The sequence below is a fragment of the Brienomyrus brachyistius genome, unplaced genomic scaffold, assembly GCF_023856365.1.
Source record: "Brienomyrus brachyistius isolate T26 unplaced genomic scaffold, BBRACH_0.4 scaffold81, whole genome shotgun sequence".
In the NCBI taxonomy this organism is placed as follows: Eukaryota; Metazoa; Chordata; class Actinopteri; order Osteoglossiformes; family Mormyridae; genus Brienomyrus; species Brienomyrus brachyistius.
This window is the reverse complement of record NW_026042356.1, coordinates 164,554-182,036: the sequence shown is the minus strand read 5'-3', so window position 1 is coordinate 182,036 and position 17,483 is coordinate 164,554. Positions and strand designations below refer to the sequence as shown.

Genomic DNA, 17,483 nt, shown 5'->3' with positions numbered 1-17,483 from the left:
ACCGTGGTTTGTACTGCGGGCATTTTCATACTCCAGAAATGATCAGATTGGTGGCAGATATGTGACAATACGTGTCATTTCAGTATGACTTTAACTCGTTACAGAATTATTCAGCATTATGCAACAAGCGCGGTGACAACGCTGAAGCTATTCTAAATCAGGCCTAATGACAAAATACCCAGCATTACGCTTCATATCTTATTTATGTGCTGTCATACCCACACACCCCTAATAGCAACTTGAAAGCATTGCAGGACCGGTATACTAATCTGTGTTGTATTATGCAGCTACAGCTAATGTACGCTTGCACATTTTAAAGGAAACTTAATAGCGATTGTAAAGGCAGTGATTTGTATTAGCATAACTAAATAAGAAAGATACATGTTATATAACGTATAAAAACTTTCCGCACATGCACTGCACTTGCATCTCCAGCACAAACGGGAAGTGGTTCGTCTTTGGTTCTCTGTCTCTCGTCACAGCTGCCCAGTATGGTTATGTTGGTTACGTTTCTAACTGACTTATTAGGCTCGTACCGAAGTTCCTCGTCTGGAAGCTTAGCAGAAGCCGCTCTCCATTGCACTGTCTTCTACGTGTCAGACATGTAGGCATGCTCTTTGATGTCTGCTATTGGGGCTGACTCGCACAGCGGTGTCCCACAGGCTGGCTGGGGCATTCTCGGCGCCGGGCGCTGGTTTGCTTCTGCCCTGCGCTGTTCGGAGAGGGCGCCCCCTGCTGGCTGAAGATGCTGGGCTTTCTGCAGGAGGAGGTGGGGAGGAGGTTGCAGGGGAGTGCGCTATTTGCTGTGGAGGTGTGTGGGATTGAGGTAGCCGCCCCTGAGACATGCAGCTCAGGGGTCAGTGTCACAGGAAATGGGTTTCAATTGGGTGGGGGGGGGGGTGGGGGCAGCTGAGAAATGTGACCATGAATTATTATCACGGTATTTTTCACTTTTTGGCAGGCGACGATATCACCATATTGCTCTTTTCGAACTTTAAGTAAATTAAACCATTTAAGTAAATTAATATAAACTAAATAATAAATATTTTATTATATATTAAGTACAATTGATTAGCTAATTTACACTTTAGTTACAGTTGGGTATGGAAGGTTTTATTTCGAAATGAATTAAAAAGCGACATAGTGTTTGTTCCTCGTGTTTGTTTTATATATTTGTCTGAGTAACAACGCAAAGGGAATAACAAGTGGTTTAAGCTGAAAACAGTGTATTTTACAATTCATTTCAAATAAAACGCAGTGTTTCCAACTTTGGTCAGCTATCTGGTGTGACATTTTCAATTCGAGACAAATGCACACATTTTAATGTCTGTAACGGATCTTTTACCTTGTTCACGGTCTGTAGGGTTTGCAAACTACCCAAAGGCGTTCGATGTAGCTAATTTTAGGTTGTGCCTTTACCACACACATTGCGTAATATGCTGATTTAGCGAATGTGATATGCTTTTTACTTTGCAACTACACATATGTAACCAGGATATTTTGTTTAATGTGTATAATTATGCAAAATCTGTTTAGAGTGGAATAAAAAAAATCACACAACGCAGATAAAGCAGATGCACAGACTACATAAGAAGTACTGAGATTTCAACTGAAGCTTTGAAGAAAATAAAATGTTTTACTTTTCATAAATAGGCTGTAGTGTAATTAGGCTGTAGAGCCGTGGTGTGAATGCACAATCACTCCGGTAATGAGCATGACACCAGTCTACTGCCCACCCCTAGTCTCTGATTAATGGTCAGTTCATACATCAGTCTATCTTCCGGACGTTTACTGTGGTCTGGGGCAGGTGGGCCTGGAGCCCATCTCAGGCCACGTAGGGCACAGGACCCGGGCACGCATTGGACGGGATGCCAGTCTATCATGTGGCACAGACATACCCGCAGACACACGCTATCCTGCAGAGGTGGGGAGTTCAGGTCCAGAACGTTCAAATCCAGACCATGATTTTGTTTCATCCAACCAGTTGAGTTGTGACTGTGACCCTTTATACTCAGCTAGTAGGTTGAAACAAAATATCTGTATGTAATATACAGAAATATTGTTCAGCCATTATAAATAAAATAGTAAGAACCAGTACTCTCACTTGTACTTGCTCCTGTCTAAATGTAACTGGAAAATCCTCTTTCTGCAAAGCCTGTGGCTCCTGGGCAACCAGCACGTGCCGCAGTTACACGTCAAAGGTCAGGCAGGCTTTCGGGCCCGGGTCCCGTACGCTGTCCCTTTAAGAGCTGCTCGCGTCGTTTCGCAGCGGTAAAGCCAGCCGGCCGGGCAGGCCGTTGCGTGACTGCAGCAGACTGGGCTCTGACCTCAGAGAAGTGGTTATGAAAACGATCTGTCGATCAGAGGAGCAGGGGAGACCAGGCGGGCACAAATGAGCTGGCTTCCTCTGCGCCGCACAGGCAGGGTTGCCCTGTCCCCAAAGGAGGAAACACATCCGCTCCACACGCGCACAGACACACACACACACACACACACACACACACACACACATACCCAGACACACACACACACACACAGATACCCAGACACAAAAACACACACACTCATGCACACACACGCACATACACACTCAGAAACATACAGACACACACACACACTCAGAAACATACTACAGGCACACACACACACACACACACACTCAGAAACATACAGACACACACACACACACACACTCAGAAACATACAGGCACACACACACACACACAGATACCCAGACACACACACACACACACTCAGAAACATACAGACACACACACACACTCAGAAACATACAGACACACACACACACACACTCAGAAACATACAGACACACACACACACACACACTCAGAAACATACAGGCACACACACACACACACACAGATACCCAGACACACACACACACACACTCAGAAACATACAGACACACACACACACTCAGAAACATACAGACACACACACACACACACTCAGAAACATACAGACACACACACACACTCAGAAACATACAGGCACACACACACACACACACACAGATACCCAGACACACACACACACACACACACACACACATAAAAGACACATGGACGCATGAGCATGCAAACACACTTAGGAAAGATACACAATGCAGAAGCCAGAGATACAAGCATGCAGATACGCACAGGCATTTCTCGGAATACATGGCCTGCGTTTATAGAAGGCCTGTGTTTATACAAGGCCTGCATTTCCTGTCATTAATCTCAGGTAAAGCTGAAGAGCCGTGGCAGGTCAGAAGGTAGCAGAAGGTCCACTTGTATGATTTCGTAATATCTACAGCGCATTGGTCACGCACACCCTGCTCTCTGGAGTCACAGCCCCCCCCCCACACCCCCAATAATGTGACCAGATTATTATTCACTACAGGGATCGTAAACATCAACCTTTGCTGGTCAGACTAGACACTTTCGCTGACTATCTTCTAGCAGATTGGGATATCTCACCTTACATTCATATAAGGGGGGGGCTCAGATACTCAGGGTGGGGAGGTTCCTGTACTGTGGGACAAGAGCATGTGGGAGGGGGAGGGACTGCCATTGCCAGGATGTGCGTACCGGTGACAAGGTGAGTGTGATGTTTGTGAAGGTCGTTCACGGCACCCCAGCCCCCCAGCTCATAGACATTTATTTACCTTCCTCTGTCAGCTGTTTGCATAATACTTTGTTTGGATATAATCTGATTTACGCCCCCTGGTCCGCTGGGGCTGTTATCGTTCAAGCTCACGGGTCTGGCAGCTACCGGGGAGGAGGGGGTCGGTACTGCCGAGGACGGCACCCGTGTTTCGGTGACCGGTGAGTGCATGGATGCGGGCGTCTCTGCGGAGGATTGCGACCACAATTTTTCCGGGATGCGCGGGCCCCAGAATATACCCCCCCCCCCTCGCCCGCTGTGTCTGACCCAGATATGAAGGCTTCTGTAGGGTGGGGGGGCGGCGCTGGCTGGCTGAAATTTGTGCTGTGGTTTCGTAAGCTTGCACGCCAGCCACCCACCTTGCTACGAAACAGACATGATTATCAGAAAGTCGCCGGAGGACAGGCCCCTTTGAGGCAGCACTCGGGGCCAAATGGCTGCCGCGGGCACTTTGATTACCTATAATGCATCATATGCGATACCTGCCCAGACGCTGACGCAGGCCCGTCGTTTTTACGCTGGGGAATTTTAGGGCTGCAGGTTTTTCTCTCTCATTTTTATTTGATCTTGAAATTACCCCACCATTGTTTTCAATTCTACAGTGAAATTTTCCCTTTTGAATGCTTCTCAAAATCCAGCACATTGGACTTTTAACTAGGATTTGTTATAATAATAATGATTATTATTATTATTATTATTATTATTAATAGTAGTAGTAGTATATTTTCATACTGGCAATCAAACCGAGTACCGCGCAGCAGGAAGCCCCCCGGTGGCATCCGAACGTTATTGCATTTGGCTCATCCAGATGTACGGAGAAGACGCCTGCATGAAGGCATATTACTCGCACTTTCATCAGCTGTGCTCTTCCACATGCTGAGCAAAATCCAGCGTGAAACCTGTGTGAAAGCCTCTTTGTAAAGGACAGTCGCACAGAGGAGCTCTCGTCTGCCAAACTGTCCCCCCAGGGGCCGAAATCGTCATACATGCAGCGAGCAACGAGAGTTTAGAGCTGACGCAGAGTGCGGTGTCCCTCCGCCTCCCCTGCCACACGCTCCGGTCTTTGCATGTTTCCCTTCCCTGAAATGTCGTCTCCTGCGTTTTTCACTTGCATTTGTTACTAATTTAGCGATAGCTCAATGAAGAAAAAACACTTATTTTTGGTTTACTGATGAAGGTTTCAAAAGTAAGACGACAACAAGCTAATGTTACCTATATAACGCAGATTTCAATCATTTAAATACGATTAAACATGGTGCTAAATATACTGTCTGGATGAGCATTATTAGCAATTAGCGTGAAAGCCAGCAGACTCGATCGCCGCTGCCATCGGCGCGTCATGCAAAGTCTTCCACTCTCATCCCAGACAGTATTTTCCTCCCTAGAAACATCAGTACTTTGCCTGTTTCCTGTAATATGCCATAAAGATGTGAAATTTTGCCTGCGAAGTGAGTAAAATAGGGAGCTTTGCCCTCTCAGACCTCTTGTTTCACTGAAAACACCGGATTTGCATGTGGTCATGATTTCCATGGAGGCGTTGCGTTTTTGTTATTACGCAGCAGGCTTGCAGGATGAATATGGCTTTTCTCCCCGTAGATCGCTGGCTTCCTCTCCTTCGTGCAGACGCTTGTGTCACTGAGCAGTTAAGAGTTAAGAAAAAAAAACGGTAAATGAGGCTTTTGCAGAACGCTGGCGGTTTGCCAACTGCCATATCAAGTTGGCATAGGGGAGTGATGTAAAAACACCTGACGGCACACAAATAATACAGTATTATGCTATTTCTTATGTATTAATTAACCACAAACGAAGTGTTATTTTAGTTAAATAATGATCTCATGTTGATTCATCATTAATGAGTCGTGATGAATCTTGTATCTCAAGCAGTTACTATCTTTGTTACTATATCTGTAAATTCTGTAAACCTTCGTGAACCACTGAAGGAAAAAGTAATGAATAACACAAGTGAAATACTGCTCTGATGTTTGTTCATCATTAATGAATCATGACACGTCTTATGACTCAGACTATATATATATATATATAAAAGGCTGCTGCTGATTGAAAGTTGAACTCTACAACCTGCAAATGAAGTAAGCTTGCACAATTTTGACTTTACATAACTTTGGTGACCTCTCCGTGAGTGAGTGTGTATGTGTGTGTGTGTGTGTGTGTGTGTGTATTCTGTCATGTTAGTGTCACGGACAGCAGCACCAGTCAGTGGAAAGCTACCAGGGAATCCCCCTTTACCCTGAGGATGTGATCCCGGCCAGGATAGGCGGTGTGATGAGGTGACCTGTGATTGGCCAGGGAGAGACCATGTGAGCGTGTTCAGTGTGGTGCACAAACAGGCACATTTCACGTTTTCTCGTATGTGTTGCTGTAAATTTATTTGATTGTTTGTTTGTTGCTCTGTCTGTTTATGTGTTTGTCTGTCTTTCTATCTATGTTTGTTTATTTGAAGTCCTTGCACTCCCTCTGCTTTCCAGTAAATTTCTGCTTCAGCTCACAGTGGCCTGTGTGCAATGGCTGAAACCACAGAAATGCATGCTGGGAACTCTCAAAAGCAGAAACAGAGATGCAGACGGGCTACGGTTTACCGCAGACGCTGTGCCGCAGGAACTCCTAAGGGCAGGAGCTGAAGTGTGAATGTATCGCTTTCCACCGCTGGTCAGTGACCAGTCAGAATTGTACTGACTGATGACCTGAAATGCGACTATGTGGGACCAGCATCCATCAGCCACCATCTTTCATCATCAGTTAGTGTCTGTAACCACCATGCTTCTTGCCTCATGGTGCAAACAAGTGAAGATCCCCACTCAGCTGAGATTGTTTTACACTGATGGTTTTCAGATGACTCAAGCACAAATAAAAACTATGCAGTCCCTGGGAATCACAGGCAGCAGGCTGTGGATGTTGGTCTGCTAGTGAACTCAGTGGCTGCACAGGGACAGTGGTCCCCTGCTGGGGACTCTCAGGCTGTCAGAGAGTGAGAGTGGCTGGCTGTGGATGTTGCTCTGCCAGTGGACACAGTGGTTGCATAGGGACAGTGGTCCCCCGCTGGGGACTCTCAGACTGTCAGAGAGTGAGAGTGACTGGCTGTGGATGTTGCTCTGCCAGTGGACACAGTGGTTGCACAGGGACAGTGGTCCCCCGCTGGGGACTCTCAGACTGTCAGAGAGTGAGAGTGACTGGCTGTGGATGTTGCTCTGCCAGTGGACACAGTGGTTGCATAGGGACAGTGGTCCCTCGCTGGGGACTCTCAGACTGTCAGAGAGTGAGAGTGACTGGCTGTGGATGTTGCTCTGCCAGTGAACTCAGTGGCTGCACAGGGACAGTGGTCCCTCGCTGGGGACTCTCAGACTGTCAGAGAGTGAGAGTGACTGGCTGTGGATGTTGCTCTGCCAGTGAACTCAGTGGCTGCACAGGGACAGTGGTCCCTCGCTGGGGACTCTCAGACTGTCAGAGAGTGAGAGTGACTGGCTGTGGATGTTGCTCTGCCAGTGGACACAGTGGTTGCACAGGGACAGTGGTCCCCCGCTGGGGACTCTCAGGCTGTCAGAGAGTGAGAGTGACTGGCTGTGGATGTTGCTTTGCCAGTTGACACAGTGGTTGCACAGGGACAGTGGTTTTGGCATTTTATAAAGCAGGCATGACGTATCAGCACTTTACAAATTCATAAACAATAGCTTATAAATAACAATTTGTGTGTATAAATTTTGAAGGCTTGTGTTGTATGCTGTGAACTATAGAATAGAGAATAATAGCAGTGATGAGGTTTGTCTTTTTTGTGCTTGGCTCTATAGTGTAGTGGTTATCATGTCTGCTTTACATGCTGTAGGTTTTGGGTTCTAGCTCCAGTTGAACCATGATAACTTTCCAGTGTGATTTGCCTGTTTGGTGGGGGCGATAAGTTGTTTATGGTCTGTAGCATAAACAAACGTTTTGGTTTCTAGGCTGCTGCAGTGTTTCCAGTCAGCAGAGAGGAAATCACTGATCCCATTGCAGTGTGGGAACGTTCTCAAAGTCATGTCTGTACAGTTAAATTCATTTCCTTATGGAACTTGGCCCACATCTTCATGCAAACACAGATGATTATATTTTAACATGTTGGCTTTTGAATTATGTTAAGCTTCTGATTTGACTGACTTGTCCATGTCATCTTACTGCCTGAAGCTTTCTGCACTCGTGCCCATGCCACCCGACATGGAAAAGTTTGCATCCCAATAAGTAGTATGAATTCTTATGCTTTTTTCCCGATGCTGTCTCAGTCCTTCATGTGAGACAGTGTAGTTTTACATGAGCTTTTTCCTATGAACTGGAGCCTTTCCCAGTCTTCCCAGGAGATGACGTCCCGCTAGGACTATTGTCTGCAGTTTTCCACAAACGGAAACAGAAGATGTGACTCAACGGAAGGAGCCGGGTTTTGCTGTTGAAACCTGGCAGACACCATGTGGCCCGGAGATCCGCCCAGTTCCAGCATCTGTCTGCAGGGCAGGGTGTGTGCTAAATCCCGTTAGACACCACCCTCAGCGATGCTCATGAGGCACGGGCGTGTGCTAAATCCCGTTAGACACCCCCCTCAGCGATGCCCATGAGGAACGGGCGTGTGCTAAATCCCGTTAGACACCACCCTCAGCGATGCTCATGGGGCACGGGGCGTGTGCTAAATCCCGTTAGACTCCACCCTCACTGCAGGCCAATGAGCTTGTGCCATCTGCCCACTGCACATGGTGCCCTATAGATCCAGGTGGGGCGATCATGTGACAGCGGGGCGATCAGGTGACAGTGGGGTGATCAGGTGACAGTGGGGTGATCAGGTGACAGCAGGGAACCTGCTCGCCACATCCTCTCACCATGGCCTCGCTGCCTGTCCCCTCCTCACACGCAGTGCACCTCTGTACGCGTGTCGGCGGTCTCCACTTGTTACTCCCGCTTCTGCATGCGAGCTGATAAATGAAAGGCGCTTTTTTTTGGTGGATTGTTCTGACCAAAGCAGCTCCCCAAGTCTCACCGCTTCCCAGAAAGCTGTTTCATATCTGCATGTGAGCCAAGCTGCACGCAGTGACCATGAGAGCAGGTGTGACTGTCTGAAGGCTGTCCGCTTGTAGGGTTTATAGTTGTTATTCTCTAATAAAGAAATAAAGTTTTAATGCTCATGTAATATTAATATGTAAACATGAAATAGATGGATGGATGTTTTTAATATTGTTGTGATAAAATCAGTTATGAATAATTTGGTGATGGATGAAGGATTAACAGTTTCCAGGCTGTTTATGTCCTGTCTGATATTACGTCAGTTTCCAGGTGAAGTTTTGTTCTACTTTCAGTGAAATATGAGCTGCCTCTGGACGTCTGGCCATCGCCACCAAATTTCCGAGGGCTGCATTTCCTGACTTTATCTGGGAGGTCGTGGATCTGACCGCTGCCCCTCACAGGCCTGAGATGTTTTGCTCGCATTTATTATTCTGCATCACAGTCAAGATGCCATCTAGTGACCCTGCTGATTTTCACCATAGACGTTCAGCCCGGCCAGTCTGCTTCATCACGGGCTCCATGGCCGCCCAATGCCCTTGTCCTCCATGCCGCCCCCTAATGGCCAGGAAAAACTGTGAGATCTATGACACATCTGCTCGCTCTTGCTGTTGAAGTGGCACCGCAGGTCGACGCCTGCCTGGGCCGCGTCTTTGAACGAGCCAGTAAGTCGAGCCTTGAGCCTTATGTGATGACATCCTGCCCAATAATCAAAACAGAGGTGTTTGTCCCACACAATATTTCCAGGATTTTGCTATTAAAAATATGAATAAACTTGTCAGGAGAATTCAGTTCTCATCTAACCTACTGACCAAGACGAAACACTTTTAGCCGCCGATATTAGTTGCACATCTACGCCAACCTTTATCGGTGAAAGGGATTTTGGGGATAGTGACACTCGCCTGGGACTCGGGAAGGGACAATCTAAACGCTACACTGCTGTGATTGGCTGTATCACTGTCAGGCAGCTGCTGCCACTCCAGACATTTAAAAAGGTTTATTCGGATGTGGCAGCTGTGTTACACGCATCGTTTGGTCAGGACACTTCAGGAAGTGACACCTCTGGTGATGTCGGAACAGGAGACTGAACACCTGTAATGTCATGGATGCTCTGACGACGTCCTTACAGAGCATTTCTCTTAGAAAATGCAGACAACACTGTGTGACAAATTCCTCGCACTCAGCTCCCAAACGTAAACAGAATTTGACGACACAGACGTGCGTTCAGTTGTGAACTTTGTTGAGCTGCTTGTTTGATGTCCAGCTGCTTTGCTGCTGACAGCTAGCCTGTACATTGGTACAGAAAACACAATGACGCCCTTGTGTACAGCCATCATCCCCGTAACCTGTATACAGAGTGTGGTAGAAAAATTTTAAATATAACACTTAGAATAAAAGTCGGACCTCTCAGTTTGATAAGGTAAAGGAAATCTCTTTTATTCCAGCAACTCAGCAAAGCCTCAGCGTCACACTCTGGTATTTGGTACCAAGTCACCCGGAGCTCACAGAGCAACCAGCCGATAAACCATAACTCCCAATTCCCAATAAGGAATTCTAAGTCCTGATTGGTCACGAAACACCAACAAACTGAGCTCAAACGTATAACAAACACAATTCTCCTGCTCTATTGGTTTACCTTGGTAGCAAGGTAAAATCCACCCATCTATCAGTTTACCAGAACATGTCTCGACTGCTAGGCTCCTACTTGAGATATGAATATAGATATTGATTACATGGCATTGAATCACTGTAAATACTTGGTTGTCCTTTGATTAATGATTAACGTATTGACATATTGTCATTGAATCACTGCAAATACATGGTTAACATATGATTAATATGATTACCATAATTACTTATACATTTGCACTACCGCATAGCTTGCTATATATTGTCTGCCACAACTATTTTATAAAGCTATAACTGGCTGTGCACCAGTTGGGGCAGCTTCGAATCTCCTCCTGCAGGTGGTTTCTCCCCCCTTTGTTCCGCTGTCTGCCTCTCCAAGGCCCGAGCTTTCCTCAGGGTCTGCGGAACTTACTGCAGGCAGCTATCGCGAAGCGAGGTCACACAGTATTTAAAACAATCTCTTCTTGCCTAAGGCCTAAGACATAACAGACCCAATATGCCAACCTCCCGGACCTGCCAATGTCCAATTTTACTTCCACAAGAGCTCACAGAAAGTCTTGGGACGCGTACTTATTTTAACTCTCTAAAAATGTTGCAAATTTATTGGTCTTGTAACGAAAGACCATTGACAAGCGGCGTTTAACATACCTGCACATATCTTCTGCACAGACATTTTCTTTTTAGTAATTGTCAGTTTTTTGACTGACTCAGTCCTGTTTTTGCCATTTTGCTATTAATTGCTCTCAACGGGACACTAAACACAAATGTTTGGTGCTTAGTGTTATTGCAAAGGTGTTACTAATTAAAAAGCACCCAACGAGACTGCTTGTCAATGAACCTATTAACTCGGAACAGCTCACTGGATTAACATCAATAAATAAATATCTAGCGTAATGTCAGTCAATGAGGACACGGTAATGATACGAGGACTGGCGCAGCGGACGGGAGCGTCTGACAGCAACGTTCACCTCCTCACCTGCTTACTCCTCTGTCTGCTGTGGTGTTTGACCTGCAACCAAATGGACACTCCTGGGGGAACCCAGCCCTCTCTTAGGCTGAGGAGTATCTGTATGTGAAATACATCTGTATCACAGCAGTGCGGTGGCAGCTCAGCCGTCAAAGGCCCCCCCCTAGGGCTGCCAGGCTGGACCCCTCCCCTGCTGGATGCGTCTGCAGTTTGCATGTGTCATACTGGCCTCCCCCCATGATCCAAAGCCTTCCTCTCCAGTTAAGTGGCTCCACTGATTGGCACTCAGTGTGTGCATGTGACACGCTTCAGACCTCACTGTGCCGGGGTCCGAGACCCTTAGCTTACGTAATACATCTGAAGCTAAGCAGGTTTGGTCCAGACTGGTATTTAGATGTGAGACCAACTAGAAAAGCTGGGCTGCTGACCCTGTGGTCAGTGTGGGTCCCAGTGCCCCAGTGCAGTGACAGGTTAGCCCCTCCTGTGATCTGTGTGGATCCCAGTGCCCCAGTGCAGTGACAGGTTAGCCCCTCCTGTGATCTGTGTGGGTCCCTGTGCCCTAGTTCAGTGACAGGTTAGCCCATCCTGTGGTCTGTGTGGATCCCAGTGCCCCAGTGCAGTGACAGGTTAGCCCACCCTGTGGTCAGTGTGGATCCCAGTGCCCCAGTGCAGTGACAGGTTAGCCCACCCTGTGGTCAGTGTGGATCCCAATGCCCCAGTGCAGTTACAGGTTAGCCCATCCTGTGGTCAGTGTGGGTCCCAGTGCCCCAGTGCAGTTACAGGTTAGCCCATCCTGTGGTCAGTGTGGATTCCAGTACAGGGACACTGTGCTGTAAAAATGGTGCTGTTATTCGGATGGGATGTAAAACTGAGGCTCTGACTCTCTGTGGTTATAAAAGATCCCAGCACCCTCAGATAGAGTAGAGGTGGTGCCCTGATGACCTGGCGAAAATTGCCCGCTGTTGCCCTTTCAGGTCTGGCCTCCTAATCATCCCCTGTATCTAACAGGTGAATTCTCTCCTGCCCCTTCACCACCTTAGCTACTGTGTGGTGGGTGTACTGATGCAATATGGCTGCCGCCGCATCACCCAGGTGGGGGCTGCACTGTGGTGGTTGAAGTGGCTCCCCATTGGGTCTGTAAACTGCTTTGGGTGTCTTGCAAATCACTGTTTATATAACATTAACTTTTATATTGTTATCAATGACAAGGTGGGGCAGGCGAGGAATTCCAATGTTCTGGTACAAATGGCAAATAAAGGATTTATCATTTATTAATTAATTTAATCCTTACCTATATCAGTTGCCTTTGAAGGTTGGCAGGGGGCGCTGCGGAGATGCAAAGTGTCTTTCGGACTTTTGGAATGTGGATGTGAAATTCCCCTGGCTCTCCCGAGCTCATGGGCGTCCTGAGGTCTGATTACTCGGGGCTATAGCCCTGAGTATTTTAGCCCCAAAGCCCCAAGTAAACTTAACTCTTTTCGATAGCTGCAAACTCCCCTGGCCCAGTTTGTCTCACCGTTTGGACGACGCCACTGGAAACCTCTGTTAGCTGGAAATGTTACCCCTCCAAGCACAGTTTGTCAAGTAAATCAAGCAAGAAAATCAGTTACTCACATATGCTCGATAACAGCAGGACTGTAAACAGGAAGTTTCTGACATTTCATTAGTCCTGTAATCTTTATGCCGAATATGAGGAATCCTGCCCCCTTCAGGACACTTGCAGTAGTGTCCTCCGTGTTCCCAGAGAATGGCAGTGTCTCACTGTCCCGCCAGACGTGAGCACGGGTTGAAATTCGGCAAGACATTACCGGGTCCATAATGCGTTCAGTGACATCAACAGAAGACTGAGGTGGCTCTGCGATGCTGTAGATGTTCGGCGTTTGCCTGCATCCCCTGTGTCTGTAGTGGACAGCAGTGGGATCACCAAAGCAGGTCGATGTGTCGTGTGGGGACTGAGTGCATTTGTCGCTAATGGAATCAGAAAAAGTCACTGCAACTCAAGGGATACTCTGTCACCCAGACTGTGTTAAAAGTTTGTGTGAACAGACTAATAATCAGGCATAAATTAACAAAACTGACCTTATCTACTACATATGTGCAAGTGAAAATTAATGAGTAAACATACGACATATAATAATGAGGGGCCGATCCAATGGCGCCTCACGCCTCTAGGAGCAGGACGGCTGTTCACACGTGTTCACAGTTTGCATGTTCTCCCCGTGGCGGCTCGCACCTCAGGCCCAAATCACGTTAAGCTGAACAGGAGTTGCCAGATTGTGTGCATGTGTGCCGGCGCTTGTGTACTGCATTACCACCCCCCCCTTTTTTACACGGATAGATGGGTGCACGTTTTCAGTGAGTGTATTAAAGGGAACTTTCCTTCGCTGTGGACGGTAATGAGCGGCGCACCTGACGGGCCCTGCACTGGGCAATGGCCTCCCCAGCGGCTCTCCCATGCCAGCCCCCGCCGGCTGGGCTGCTTCCTTCCCCCGTGCCTGGGAATTCCGCCCGGACCCTGAGGCATTTTTGGCTTCGGAAAGGGTTTGCCCCTCCATTCTTCTTTTTCCGATTTTGTGTTTAAGTTGGCCACTTTTGCCTTAAAGAGTGAGCTCCTTTTTTGATTTCTCATTGGGGGGGGGGGCAAAGCACAAGTGGCTCCCCAGGCAAGTTCACTGCTCAGGACAAAGTGAGCACCCCCTCAGAAGATGGGGTGACTGGTACTGTCCAAAGGGACAGAGAAACTGTGAGCCAGCAGGTTAGAGGATGCCTACACACTGACAAGGCTTAGCACACTGACAAGGCTTAGCACGCGAGCAGCGCTTAGCACACTGACAGCACTTAGCACACTGACAGCACTTAGCACACTGACAGCACTTAGCACACTGACAGCGCTTAGTGTATGAGCAGCGCTTAGCACACTGACAGCCCTTAGCACACTGACAGCGCTTAGTGTATGAGCAGCGCTTAGCACACTGACAGCACTTAGCACACTGACAGCACTTAGCACACTGACAGCGCTTAGCACACTGACAGCACTTAGCACACTGACAGCACTTAGCACACTGACAGCGCTTAGTGTATGAGCAGCGCTTAGCACACTGACAGCGCTTAGCACACTGACAGCACTTAGTGCACGGGCAGCACTTAGCACACGAGTAGCTCTTAGCAATTAGCACACAAGCAGCGCTTAGCGGATGAGCAGGGCTTAGCGCACTGACAGGGCTTACATGGGTGTCTTCACACAGGACTTATGTAAAGCAGATATTAATGATCTGCAGAACTTTTCTTTGGTGCGCAGTGACGGGACACATGGCGTGAAAAGGCCTCTGGATGCGACCGCAAGCAGACCCACATGGGCAGGGAGCAGGACTGAGGTTCGGGGGGGGGGGGGGGGCAGATGGTGCTTGTTGGCTTGGGATGAACGACAGGCACCAGGAAAAGACAAAAAGAAAACTGACCTCTCAGCAGGGACCATAAAAAAGAAGCGAAAGAATTAGCGACAGGTGGAAGCAATCACCCTGCCGGCGTGCCCCGGTCACCTGACTCCCCCTGCCGGCGTGCCCCGGTCACCTGACTCCCCCTGCCGGCGTGCCCCGGTCACCTGACTCACCCTGCCGGCGTGCCCCGGTCACCTGACTCCCCCTGCGAGGCGGTGCCCCGGTCACCTGACTCACCCTGCCGGCGGGCCCCGGTCACCTGACTCACCCTGCGAGGCGGTGCCCCCCCGCAATGTTACAGTATGTCCATAGCATATTCACTCCAAAGTAACTCGTACTGACATACACAGATGTAATGTAATCCATGGCTATATATCTAACATAATTACCTTTCCACACAGGAAAAGTGATACGCGCCACCGTTGATGTGTAATATATGCCGGTGCAGATATCACTTACGGCTTTTGTTGCCTTTTCACATAAATATGACAGCATTTTTCTTTGAACATGTAACTTCATGATTTTCACGAAAATGAGACGCCTGTGTCCACGACGCGAGTGCCTTTAATGCGCAGCCGGTTTCCATGGCGTCACTCACTCTCGCCCCCCGCGGAGCACCAGCGATTCTCCCCAGCAGTCATCAATATTTAACAGCTGTTCTTATTGTGTAATTCCTTATAGTCTAATGCGGCCTGTGGGTTTGCACGCGAGGATCTGAAGTGAGGCCAAGCCGGGTGACAGACAGCTGGGCGGGGCATAGCATAATGGGGTGGGGCTAAGACCTGGAGCCACACCCACACGCCCCCTCTTATGCTTTTCAGCAAAACTGTGTTGCTGATTAGGTGGAAAAGCTGTGCCGCACTGATTGACACATACCAGAGATGTGTGCTGATGTTGACAAACATGGGGACGAGGCGCGTGTCACTCCAGGGCGCTCTGAGCAGACACGAAGCCACAGAACATCAGAGAGAAGCACACTGCAGAAAGGAAGTGGTTTGTAGACATGAAAAGAGGCATCTGACCCATAAAAGTCCGGCACAGACCTGCAGATGCTGTGCTCATAAAATGGGTCGCAGTAATTTCCTCTCATGGGGGGGGGGGGAGGGCTGCATTCCTTGTGTGGATCATGGGATGAGGGCGGATTTATGTACTGACAGTGGTGAGTCGCAGCACTGATGAGGACCAGCGGCATTTAAAACGGCCGCAGCCTGATTGGGTCTCACTCACACCAGATGTTTATGGGGTCTTGGCCCTGGGGCTGCATGGCCCCAGCCTTATTGTGGCTGGGAGGGTCTCCTTTGGCTGCCTGAGCTTGACATTGGCCATCTGACACATGCTGTGGGACCTGCACCTGTGTCGGGGTGCCGCTGTCGGGGCAGTCCCCCCGAATCACACGGCAGAGACACTTCCCGGTATTCACAGGGAGTCATGTGATCTCCCGGCTGGTGGGCTGGCCTCCCTGGCCTCGATCCTGTTACCGCGTGATGTACGGGTGTTCCAGAGCCCCGTTCATGTGATTCTGTCCGGCCAATCACAGGTGACGCTTTTCGCAAATCATACATACCCTCCCAGAGCGTATTGAAATGCTGACTCAGGGCTACTCGCCGTCGCCCCGCGCTGGAGAAGCACTTATGGCGCCTGGCTGGACATAATAGATATTCTGTATGAAAGTTACTCTGTATGTTGAAATAAGGAGCATATAAAACCAGCCTTACATCACTCAAAGACCATTAAAAGTTATTGCCTTGGTCTAGAATAGTTTGTGCCCGTCTCCAAAACAGAAATGTAACCATACAGCACTGCTGCATAACTGTCCATAGTACTGCGAAATACATGTGCCCCGCTGCATAACTGTCCACAGCACAGCGAAACACATTTGAACTGCTGCATAACTATCCACAGCACTGAAAAATACATGTACCCCGCTACATAACTGTCCACAGCACAGTGAAACACATTTGCACTGCTGCATAACTGTCCACAGCACTGCGAAATACATGTGCCCTGCTGCATAACTATCCACAGCACAGTGGAACACATGTGCCCCGCTGCATAACTGTCCACAGCACTGCGAAATACATGTGCCCCGCTGCATAACTGTCCACAGCACTGCGAAGTACATGTGCCCTGCTGCATAACTATCCACAGCACAGTGAAATACATGTGCCCCGCTGCATGACTGTCCACAGCAGTGCGAAATACATGTGCCCCGCTGCATGACTGTACACAGCACTGCGAAACACATTTGCACTACTGCATGACTGTCCACAGCACTGCTAAACACATTTGCACTGCTGCATGACTGTCCACAGCACAGCGAAACATATGTTCACTGTTGCTTGACTGTCCACAGCACAGCGAAACATATGTTCCCTGCTGCATAACTGTCCACAGCACAGCGAAACATATGTTCACTGTTGCTTAACTGTCCACAGCACAGCGAAACATATGTTCACTGTTGCTTAATTGTCCACAGCACAGCAAAACATATATTCCCTGCTGCACCCACGGTCTGACCCACGGTCTGCAATTCGTATAATAAAAACAACCATGGAATGAACTGATCTTTATCCATCCATCATCCGTGCACCCATTCATCCGTACAGCTGTCAATCCATCCGTCCCTCCATCTATCCATCTGTCCATCCATCCATCCGTCCTTCCGTCTATCTGTCAATCTTCCTGCCAATCATCCATTGCTGGGTTGCTACCTGCATGTAAGACCACTTTCCAGTTGTTTGTTTAATTCAGTA

General features: G+C 48.4%; 1 protein-coding gene across 1 annotated transcript in view; it reads left to right on the top strand.

Annotated features, from left to right (window-relative positions):
• The window catches only part of LOC125726966 (uncharacterized), a 50,240-nt gene that overhangs the window by 21,822 nt on the left and 10,935 nt on the right, over positions 1-17,483 (top strand). The window lies entirely within an intron of this gene.